Here is a 12629-nt window from a genome sequence, read left to right as displayed (position 1 = left end):
ATAATTTCTGTATTATAGATGAAGTACGGAGAGTTTAGAGGGATTATATAACTGATTGACAGTATAAATATCAGATGCAGGTTTTGAAGCTTGGTCCCAGGTCCCAATTTAATCCCATACACTAACATATGTTGTAATTTTTAAGCACGGTGATATTAAAGAAACTAGTAAACTATCAATTTTGACAATATAACTTGAGATCATAAACAAATAATTGTTATATATGTCTTTATTTTCCATTTTCAGTCAGTGATATTTGTATCTTACAAACAGAACTTAGTACTTTATTGTTAGCAGCTGTGACTTCTTTTTACTTTATACCATAATAATTCAGGAGCTCAGTTCACAGTTATGATAAAAAAAATGGCAGAAATGATCAACTTTCAAAAAACAACTACCTATTAAAAAGAAATCGTCCTCATATTACTGAACTGTTCTAGACTGCAATGTTTCACTGTTGGGTTACCATATCACTAACATATCATGTTAGACTCTGAATCAAAAGGCTAACAGATATTAGAAGATATTGATAGTGAGTCTACCTTACCTGATTCCCCTCCCATTCTAAGAGCCTCGTCAGATCCTAACACCTAATTCTAGTTTGCCGTGCACAAGAAGCACACTCTGCTATATCTGCCTTAACATAAGATTAGTTCCCTTGCAACGCTCTCCTTTGAAAGATGGTTCTGAGAATGGCAACTAGAAGGTAGCCGTCTACATTTCCTGCTAGTGGTAAGCATAAATTAGGCTGCAGACTCTTGGAATACTGCCATGAAGACAGGTGGTCCCTTACATTTTTATTCAGGGCTCATATTTCTAAGTGCTGAGAAACCACAATGATAGATGACATGAAATGCATGGCTGGATATTCAAGGAATTAGTTTAAGTCAAGTATTTATCAATTCTATCTTTCAACATTTGCTCTCTGGAGTCAGAAGCTGGATTTTCAGTTGCCCTAGTCTATCAAGTCATGCCATGGTAGACCTTGAAGCTTTGTATGGAATTTTCTATAAGGCCTTCTTCATTTCCATGGGGACATGACGGGTATTCCTGTAAATACGAACTACAAAGTTTGGCAATTTATACCCATTTCCTCGAGCTATTTATTAGCAAAAGTGAAACAACAGAAACCAATTTTTAATCTTGTTTTAATTACATATATACTTTGAAAATGTACTTTATTGCTTTATATATAAACTGGATAGACAAAGCCGGCAATCTTTTTTAACAGTTTCTTTTATTGGTATAAAAGTGAATCCAGGTTATGTTAGTTCCATATATGCCCAATTTGTACAAGCCAGAAATCGCCATCAATCATGCCAGCATCTTATCAATCACTATCAAGTCATGTAGCTTCTTTGCTTCCCCATCTAATCAATCATAAATGCTACTGATTGAACTCCCTAACGATTTCCCAAACCCATCCCTTCCCTCCATCACCACTGACACGGCCATTGTTCAGGGTACCAACATCTCCAGTCCAATTAATTACCATTAGACAATGGACCTACCTGGGTCTAGGTCTGTCCTCTTCCCATCCATCCTGTATGCTACTGTCACAGTGCTATTTCTAAGAGCCAGGCCTAATCATGGCCCTCTCCTGATTAGAATCTTTTAATGACACCTAACAGACTAAAAGGAATAAATCCTAACTGCTGAGTATGTCATTTAAGGCCCTTTAAAATCTGACATCTGCATACCCTTCCAGGCTTACCTTTCATCACTCACTCCACTCCTTCACCCCAGAAATTAGCAAACTGCTTTACACTTAATAGACAATTGATACTTGTTAAATTAATAATTGAATTGTTTAAAGACACTGTTATACAGAAAAGTGACTTGTTCAATATCTATACAAGCTGATATGGCTACCAAACATTGTTTTACTACTTCTGAAATCCATCAAATAATAAGAGAGATATGTATTTATACTGTTCTCTACATAAATACAACCATTAGCTCACACTTCAAAGAGGCAAGTGTTTGGTCTTGAGTAAAATTTTGTCCTCCCTTTTATAAGATAGATGATAAAAAAAATTGGATAAAAATGGGGCCAGGCTCTGAATCAGGTTAAGAAGTTACTCCTGTATTCACATTCTCTTTTAATACCTTCCTTGATTTGGCATTTCACAGTATAGGCACATCTATTCAAACCATGTGCTGTGAGTTGCCTTGCATATGCTTCCCCTATGGGCTATTTCAGGGAAATTACCAGCTTTCAAGTGAGGTCTTGGAGTAATATGTGGGCTCCAAGCAACTGTGTGCTACTTTACCATGATCCCTTATGTCTTTGACAATTTGCAATTCTATAAATCACAACATAAACATAATTTTAAAATAATTTTATTCATATGTTCCAACTCTCATAGGAAATTTCACTGTGCTTAATGCATTTAATAAATCATTAAATAAACCAAATGAAAGCAGAATGTGATATAAATAGACATGAAAGGCTTTCCCTGGATAAAATTTAAGTTTACAAATGAGTCAAGAGACTTGACCAATGGGAAGGAAGCCAGGATATCTCTAGGGGGAGAAAAGGCAATATACAAACAATTGCATATGGTTCAACGTTAAAATGACTCCTGCCTATTTCCCCTGACATATCGGTACAACTATTAAGTTTTATGTTTCATTTACTCTGAATTTTAGAACTTTTTAATGTTACCTTTTGACAGGGATCATGATATAGTGATAGCATTTCAGGCTCATGTAAGTTCAAAATAGTGAATTAGGACTCTTTCCGCCTGAACACTTTAAAGCTCTCACTGCTTTTCCTCTGTTCTTTCCAGCAACCCCAATATTTTAGGAATGTACAATAAATTAAATATGATTCCTTCCCTTGGTATTCAGTGCCAGTATATGTTGGAAATTAAGCCTTATACTATTCTTTCGATTTTCTCTTCAACCTTGAAATCTCCCAAATCTAATTTTGTAAAAGTCAAAAATATAGTTAATTATATCAATAAGTGTTACAGTATAATAAAAAGACTATTATTGAGAAAAATTGATTTACTACAAAAAAATATACTATGGAGCAACTTACAGTAAAAGAAAGTCACTACAAACAAAAGATTGGATGATTTTTTTCTAACCATACAGATAGGGAAGGTTCAGCCAATTTTTCCTTTATGTCCTTAAATGGTAATGGTCACACCAATGAACTTTAATGCTTAAGGAAGAGAAAGAGAGAATATGGAGAAAGATTTTCATTTTTCTGATGTACTTTTTAAGTGAAGATTTTGCTATTTGGGTAATATTTAAGATTATCAGGTCCAGGACTGGTTCACGTACAAGCTAGTTTCCAGAAAGCTACCTAATCTCCACCAACCTTCAATTTCTTAATCTGGGAATTATGATTTAATTTTGAAATGTTCCCTAAAGCCCCTCGTGCTTGCAGCATTCTGCAATTTCATTATTCTTCATGTGCATTATTTCTCAGTCCCACTGTGCTAATTTTCATGCTTGTCAGAAATGTCTTATTTATTTTATTTATGGCTCAATGCTAAAAGGAACACTTTCTTTGCATGAACATTGAGGGAGCATAACATTTTTCTCTCATTCAGAAGGAGGAAGCACAATCCCAGAGAGACAAGATACATCATAAACTCATAATTGTTGCCACAAGTTATTATGATCATACCTTGAGAAGTAGGTGATCTGAACCTTTCATTTCTGATCAATAAGGAAATTAAACGTTACCCAAAGTGAAGATTTTTTTTTAAACTGGCCTTTCAAGACAATAAAAAATATTAAAAGACATATAATGGTTATATCTAATATTTACGTAGTTTTTATTACCAAAAGACTCAATGCTTTCAGAAAACAAGATCTAAGCAGTTGTTACTTCCAGAGTGGGAAAGAACCAAGAAAGTTACCTGATTCCCTACTTAATGATAGCATTTGTGTCCAATTGCTTTCTACTGGATAGTGAAAAAAATACTATAGATTGGAAACTATCTCAGGATGCCTGCCCAGTCCATCTTATTTGAGAAGGCCCTCCCACTGGCATGTAGCAGCCACTTTTTAGACTTTGTTCCCTGCTCACAGATTATTGGATCAAGAATGGAAACCTTCCCCTACCACAGTCAATCCATTGGCTGAGCTGTTTCAATCAATACTCTCAGTAACTGTATCAAGAGACACTAGCCATTTGGTCAGTGGCGCTCAAGCTGGAAGGCCATGTAACCTAGGAATGGGTACCATATACACTTTAAAGTGTCAGAGAAGAAAGGATAGAGGAGGAAGGGATAAAGAGTGCTCTATTTTTTACTCTTAAGTTGTTATAAAATCTACAACCCCAGTAAATACTCTCTAACTCCATCTAATTTGCTTTGATTTTTTTCCTTTTAAGAAATTCTTTCCTAAAATCCAATGACTCTCAGCTTATTCTGTGATTCTCTCTGTAAATCCTCTTTTATTGGACCAATGTGGTATCTAGTTAACTCCTACCAACATTTGCAAAAGCAAGTAAGGGGATTTGCTAGATATGAAATAGTTACCTAATTCCATAAATGACAGCTCTGATCAATTACATTTAATAAAATATGATTTTTTTTTTCTGAAAAAGATCAGGGTCCTTCTCAGCTAACTTTGAGAAATAAAGAGAGTTCAGAAAGTGACTCTGTGCAGATCCTGGATTTCCCCTTTCTCTACTTTCTCTGCAGAAAATAAACTCTGGTTCTTCTAGTTACTACTAGATACTAGAAAGTATGTTATGAAAAAGTAATGGAAACTAAAACTGATTTATAAGATTTTTTGCTGTTTCTAATTATTTCCTAAACTCAGGAAAACACAAAACTATTTTTAAATGTTTTTTTGCTCTATAAATTTAAATAAATTTGCATGAGAAATGGTTTAGCTTGCATCTGTTTTGAAAAGACCTAAAAATATCACTTCTGACTTTAACAATGTAATTTAAATCCTTCTATGTACATCCCTCAGGTTAAATGGGTATGTGTAGCTATATGACATCATTTAGAAAAAGCAGAACCATCACGAGTGACATAGAAAAGGGAATTCTAATGGGGGTTGACCTTACACAATTGTGGCAGCTGGTTAAACAATTTTGGAAGACGGTTGCTTCTGCATCTGGTGCTGGCCTTAAGTCAGCAGGGCAGGCAGTAGGAAGAGTCTGCAAGGAGAAACTAGAACTAAAGTCAATCTCTCACAGACTCCAACTTTGGTTGTGTGGGTGTCCTGCAGAAGCTCATACTCCACGTCACAGTCACAGAGCTCAGCATGCACCTGGCTGGGAAGTCGGAGCAGCTGAAAATCTGGCAGAAGCTAGGAGGCTACAGCCCACCCCCTCACACACACACCCCACCCCCGCCCCACCTTGCCCGTGCCAACAAGGTAAGCGTGCTCCGGAAGAGCAACATCTGAGCACTGCCAGCTGAGCAGAGGCCCCTGAACTGGCCTTCTGAGCATAAAAGAACATGCCTTTTACTTCAATTCCATCTACCAAATTTCACACACATGGCTCTTGCATCTCACATTAACATGGAAGTAGACAAGCAGAGAATTCTGGAAAATGTATTTCTAGCTTTGCTAAGTTGACATAATGCAAATCTACCATACTGTGCTTGTTGCTTGTTAACATCCTCTCATCAATGAGAAAGAAACAATACCCAAACCTTAACTACCTCGTTTTGACAAGCTATTCCTGTGTGGATACAAGAAAAACTGTAAGGTTGCCATGTTTCAGGTTTCCATGTCTTCCCATCAGGAGCCGGTGTCATGGGTTAATAATCAATGTTAATAATTAATATTGCTAAACTGGATTAAATTATATTTACTTTGCAACCCACAACCTGGTACTTGGCCTCATCTCTTCTTTTTATCTGTGTCAGTGTCCCTTGATCATCAGGTCGAGCCCATATTTATTCATTTCCTTCCTCTTCCCAGTTCTTTGAGAAATTGCCAAAAATGTACAACATAGAGCAACCTATGCTTAGTTCCCATGGCTCTTTAAATTGTTCAAATTGTAAAGAGAGGGTGTCTGATGACAAATAGCTTGGACTTCTAAAACATCCATCCAAATGGAAAATAGGTTACTGCTGTTGTTGTAGTGCACTTATTTGAAGGCATAAATACAGCACTTACTTCATTTTACACTTTGGCTATTTGCAAAGATTTTGTGGGTAGTACAGTTCATTTTTCTATATGAGATAAACTCACTTGTCTCCTACTGTTAGTGGAGCTCCATTTTCTCCAACACAGTTTCTTATATTTGGACCCTTGTGATAATGTACAAAAGCTATGCATTCTCTCCTCAAAAAAATATCAATATACGTGTAAACAACGTTAGAAAAGTCAGTGACCCTCTGAAGCCCATCTACAGAGCCTCTGAAATACTCATAGACCCCAAATTAAGAAAATCCTATTTTTGTTTAATGATAAAAATGTGTGGTTTGTTTAACAATGTTTTGACTATATGTTTAATAACTAATATTAATGATAATTAATGTTTTAATAACAAAGAATACTTGAAATATCTAGGATATTAATTCAAATGTGTCTTGTTACCCTGAAATCCCCTTAGGGTGGGGATGCTTACGCTATATTTTTTAAAGACCTATGAGCATCTACACTAGGCAGTGACTGTCATTCTGAAACCTCTTTGGGGTTTAAGGGTGTCTCCCTCCATACAAACTGTGTCTTATATTTTTGTAACTGTTAGACCACCCATCTAGTGCTCTAACAAAATGTTTTGCACTTAATTGATGCCCCCTGTGTGTATTTTTATACATCTTAAATTACCAAATAGTAATGGATATTTTATTCTTTTTTTTTTGGATATTTTATTCTTTATGAAAATGTTTTCAAACTTTCTAATCATACTTTTCCATTTGATGCACAGATCTCAAAGTTATTTTCATTCCCATGTGGTGCTGATCGAATATCAAGGTTTGGACGCTGGAGACCATCTTGACACAAGGAAGAGGAGATTTCTGTTTTAGTAATTAAGCCCACCAGTTACATTTGGAAAGTAGGTTCCCACAACTTAAAGAAAGTCCAGTTTGCATGGAGAGTTTCTTTCAGCCAACACACATCTGTATAGATTGCCCATCATCTAAATCACAAAGCAAGGCTCTGATTTTTAATTTGTTCTGGCATGAAATTCACTATAACATCTGCTTTGCACATGTTTCACCTTTTACCCCTTTTACTCATTATGATAGTTTTTCTACCTAAAGGTTTCCCATTGCAAATGTTTTGAAATCTTGATCTTTTTTCTTCAAGATAAGAAGCTTTTAGAAATCAGTTTACTGTTCTTAAAACTCAGTAAAAATGACGTAGTATCAAGGTGAGGAAATCCAGCAGTTAGAATCAAAAGAAGGATTTACATAACTTTGTCTAAAACTGGCTTCTCTTTAGCAAAGTTGTGAGGGAAGATAGGAGTTGTTACTACAGTATTACCATGCCCTCTAGCTCACTGAGGTCCTCCCCTGTGCCCCAGGTTTGCATAGATCAAGTGCCCTGGCCTCCTGCATGGCTTTGGGGATTAGCCAAAGAGCCACCTTGAACTTCAGCCAACTGACTCCCAGAAAAATAAGGAAGAGGGACAGTGGCTGGCTCTTCTTCTACTAGTCCACATTGAGACTTTCAAGCACTACTTTCCTTTTTAATAAAAAATAAAAAAGAAACACATTCAAAAAACAAAGGTGATAACCTCTTTTAGCTCTGGTTTTCAAAATGAGGGTGATTAGAAGAAGGCCAGTTGTAGCCACATAATTTAGGTGCTTCAAGCTATCATTCACCTAAATGCCGCAAGAACTCCTCTCCACAACATTATATGGTAATTTTAAATATACCCACACATGTGAAAGCATTCCTTGAAGTGCAATGCTCTATGTAAAGTAATGCGAGACACCACAACAAAAGAAGCCAGATACATGTTAAAATACAAGGTGAAAATTAATAAGAAAGAATTCACAGAGTAGCTCCTTAACATATTCAATATTGTGCAATTATGCAAATTTATCAAACTTCCAGCTTCTCTCTACATTTATAACTAGAAAGCTCTCATTTGGGAGATGTCTCTTAAAACAATTTTCAATTATTCAATTCTTTGAGCAATTCCAGTAAGTGAAAAATATCAATTGTATGATGAGTGAGGAAGTCACTCATGAAGAAAAACAACCCGAGATCCATCCTGAAGCGAGGCTGTAATTTGGCTGAACTATATCCCTTGCTAAGTCCCTATCAAAATTAACATTTAAGAGGGATAAATCTGTTTCGAATAAAATTCCGTTTACAAAACAATAACTCCAGAAAACAGCGCTTTTTAAATCTGCCTAATTATATCTTCACTTACATGCGTTTTTAACAAACACAAAGTAATTGCTAACTCTGAGGTAAAGGAGTATACAAACCTATTTATTTTTTGTTTAAAAAACACACAGCTGTCCCTTTGAGAGCCTTCAGGAGGTAGTTACATGACTCACCAATGCGGAAAGTTCCCAGCATGTGTGACTTACACACGTTATTTTTTTTTTTACCACTTGTTCTTTACATTTAAAAGGGAATGGCTAAATTTGGAAATGCTATGTCTTGTTACTGAAAAACAACTCTACACTCTGTAGTCTAAAGACTTCTTTTATATTCAGCAAATTTCTGAAACCCAGAGTGTAAATATGGGTGTAAAAAAAATTCCATCAGCCAAGTATTACATTTTTTAAGTAGCTTTAAAAAATAGACTTTCAGGGAAATTATAGGTATTTTTGTTTTCCAGCTTAGATCTACATTACCCTTCATCAGAACTACAGATTTTGCTTTGAATTAATGCCGAATTGCATCCTAGGCAGTTTAAAAGATATATGAGAGGATAACTTCAAATAATGAAACAGATTTTTTTCTACCGCAGATGGAAACGTTGGCATTCTACTCATTTTCTTATATGGCAAGTAATAATATTTTCACCAGATAATTCAGGACATGGAGCAAAGGACACAGAATCTGGGAGAAGGGAGGATTATATGCAGGCTATGTTTTTCCTGCAGGCCACTAACTCACTCTAAGCCTCAGTCTTCCCACCTGTAGAATGAACATTATACTGAGTCCCGGACATTTTTTTAAGATTTTGTTTATTCATGAGAGACAGAGAGAAGGGTAGAGACATAGGTAGAGGGAGAAGCAGGCTCCCTGCGGGGAGCCCAATGTGAAACTTGATCCCAGGACCCTGGGATCATGAGCTGAGCCAAAAGCAGATGTTCAACCACTGAACCACCCAGGCGCCCCCTGAGTCCCACACATTTGACTTGAAGATTGAATAATACTTTGTGTGGAAAACACAAGCCAATATCCCATGCAGGAGTCCTTGATGACACTGACATGACTCTAATCATTGCTAAGAGGTCAATAAAAATTGTGGCTAATGTCTGTGCTCTGCTAAATTCCCTTAATTCCCTTTAGATTTTCCTAGATACAGTGTTTTCACTTCCAAAAGCCTCACTGTGACACATCAGACCGCCATCCACAGGCTAACAGAACCTACTTTTCCAACCCGGAGAGGGAACAGAAAGAGCCCGGAGGTTTAGGTCATCCAGGTACAGCCTGTAGCCACTGACTGACCTGGTGTGGGTATAAATACACCATTTCCCAAGACCTGGGCCAGGCCAATCTGAGGGATGGCCCGCATGCCTCCAGAGCTTCTTCATAGGACTGCGACAAAGCTAACATCCCTGGAACGTGGGTTACCATTGCACCTTCCCTTGTCCTCACCTTCCCAACCCTAATGTTTGCTCTACTTCCACTTTTTCTTGGGGGCATTTCTTAGTATACCACTTTCCTACAAGTTTTTATCTGAGGGTCTGCTTCTGACCTTCCTGATCTGAAGGAGGACTGAAGAAGGAGACAGAGCGGGAGAGGAGGAAGATGAAGGCCATGGGTTATTTTATGTGTCAACTTTACTGGGTTACAAGGGGCACAGAGATTTAGTCCAACATTATTTCTGTGTGTGTTTTTGAGGATATTTATAATGAGATTAGTATTGGAGTCCATAGATTGAGTACAGTAGGTTGTCCTTCCCAGTGTGTGTGGGCCTCATCCAATCTGTTGAAAGCCTGAGTAGAACGAATGGCTAAGTAAGAAAGATTTCACTCTCTCTGCCTGATGATCATCAAGCTGGGACATCAGTCTTCTGCCTTTGGACTTGGATTGGAATTTACACCATTAGCTCTCCTGGTACCATCTCAAGCCTTTGAACTGTAGATATTGGGACTTCTCAGCCTCCATAATTGCATTATCCAATTCTTTATTTTATGTATGTATATATATATATATATATATATAAATTTATTTATTATATATACATATATATGAAATATATAGTTATAGGGATATATACATATATAGTTATAGGGAGATATATATATCTCCCTATTGGTTCTGTTTCTTTGGAGAACCCTAAAGCAGAGGAGGATTCAGGAGTAAAGAAGTTCCTAACATTCTTTACCTCCCTTGAGTTTGAATAAGAAAGGTGGTGGTGAGGAATAAGCTTGAGAAGAGGGTTTTTGTGGTAGCTGATGGAGCCGGGAGCAGCCCTCCTCTGTGTGGGGGCACAAAAAACATGAGTCAGAAGACATTTTTTTTCCTGTTGGATTTTCAACGTGTACAATTACTGTCTATTTGCAACACTTCTCTACTAGTCTAGTCTATAATCCTGCTCCTATGGGCTTCCTTCAAGTCAGCTGCCTAACATAAGAGGCCATCTGTGAATCCCCGATGCTGACTATTTGATGCGTTTATTAGTGGCTGAGTAAATCAATAGAATGAACTTTACAGAATTATCTCATCAATGCCATATTTTGAGCATCATATTTTGTAACATGTTTCTTTAAGAGAGATGATGTAGCAAGATGAGGAGAACAGAGCCAAGAGTCAGGAGCTCTGAATCCTGACCGTTGTGTTGTCTGTCACTATATACTTATCTGATTAGGAACAAGTTACCATCTTTTTGAGTTTCAATTTCTTCATTAATATTTTAAATGTTTGAATTTTGAATATTCCATTAGCTTTAACATTATAGTTTGCTACCAGAAAAAGTCAGGTTGGGAAAATTTTTTAAAAAACATAATTTTTTTTTTATTTGAATGGTGTGTACAATCCAGAGCGATCATGAGAGACCAATGCTACGACCTGGGATGTGTAGAATTTTGCAGCCCTCTTAAAGATGACAACATTATAAATTAAAAACTTGGTACAAAGGTGTGCATTATTTTAAATGAGAAAAAAAGTTGGAACAAATTCCAAAATTCAAAAGCTAACAAGTGGTACAAATACCAAAAAGAATTTTGAAAATTTTCCTAAATTTTCTGGCTGTATACTCCTTGATTACTTCTCCACATGATAATAGTTTTGCAATGTCATGGAGAGAATAGAAAGATAACTTTCTAAAAGCAAGACTATGCTTTTGCATGATTGAAAAGTTCTCTTTTATGGATTAGAAAATATTTTAATGAATTTAACATGGGGGCTTTAAAATTCTATTGTGATATGCTAAGGAAGTATTTGATATTTCAAAGCCTCTACCAGTCTCCTACCTTTTTTCACCTTTAGGGGGCGGGGGGTTTGGAGGATGTTTCACCAACATACTTCATACCAGTTATATTTGAATGTAGATCTGATTAACAGTTATGAAAAATAAACAAAATTAAACTGAAATTAAGTCATACACAGTAAGTCCACCCAAAATGAATGTTTAAATTGCTGCTCCCCAGTTTTGAGCAGTATAATTGTATAATCAAATTCTTCTATCACGTACATCAACTTACTAATATACATATGCCAATCTCCTGTCCTGTAAACTAAGTGGATTTTGTAGGATGATTGTTTTTTATTATAAAACTTTTAAATACAGAATAATAGTACCATAATCCTCCATATACCCACTACTTGGACAACTGCTAACATTTTGACATATTTACTTCATTTATATGTATATTTGTCATTTTACAGTACCTGTAACAATTTTGCATGATACTTCATCTGAACCTGCCAGACTTCCTTGGGTAAAGATGATCAAGATTCTCTAAAACATTATGTGATATATTTAGGTACATAAAACATGCAACTTTGAACTCAGAGGTATGTACATTGTAGTACAGCACCAGGATTTCTGATAAATTTGATTTTGTGCAGTTCCTCTACATAGTGCATATATTGCATATTTACCTATAGGCTACATTAGCCCATACATTCCTGATAGAAGAGAATTTGCGTTTTGATTAGGCACACTTAAGAATCAAATCCTCAGCTTCCCAATTTGCTCATATTCTAATTTAATGGCTTTTCCCAGATTAGCTATGGCTCCATTGATTTTTGACCCATTGTTTTCCTTCATTCTCCAAATACTTCCTATACCATGCACTGTAGTTCATGTTAAGACTTCTTGCTGTGAATAGTAAGAATTATTCCTTGAAGTCACCTGTACCCCTGAAGAGCTAGCAATAACTTCACTTTGCACAGCAGTCATTGCAAGCAAAACTAATTATCTAATATGTTTTAAGTGCAATCCTGAAAATGCTCATAGTCATTCCAATACCACCTGACATGAGTGTGTGTGTGTTTAGGGGGCAAGGGATATTGTAAAGGAGGAGAAGCCAAATGGAAAAGAAAAAATTGTC

The sequence above is a fragment of the Canis lupus genome, chromosome 36 (assembly GCF_011100685.1).
Source record: "Canis lupus familiaris isolate Mischka breed German Shepherd chromosome 36, alternate assembly UU_Cfam_GSD_1.0, whole genome shotgun sequence".
NCBI classification, from domain to species: domain Eukaryota; kingdom Metazoa; phylum Chordata; class Mammalia; order Carnivora; family Canidae; genus Canis; species Canis lupus.
Note: the sequence above shows the minus strand (reverse complement) of the source record.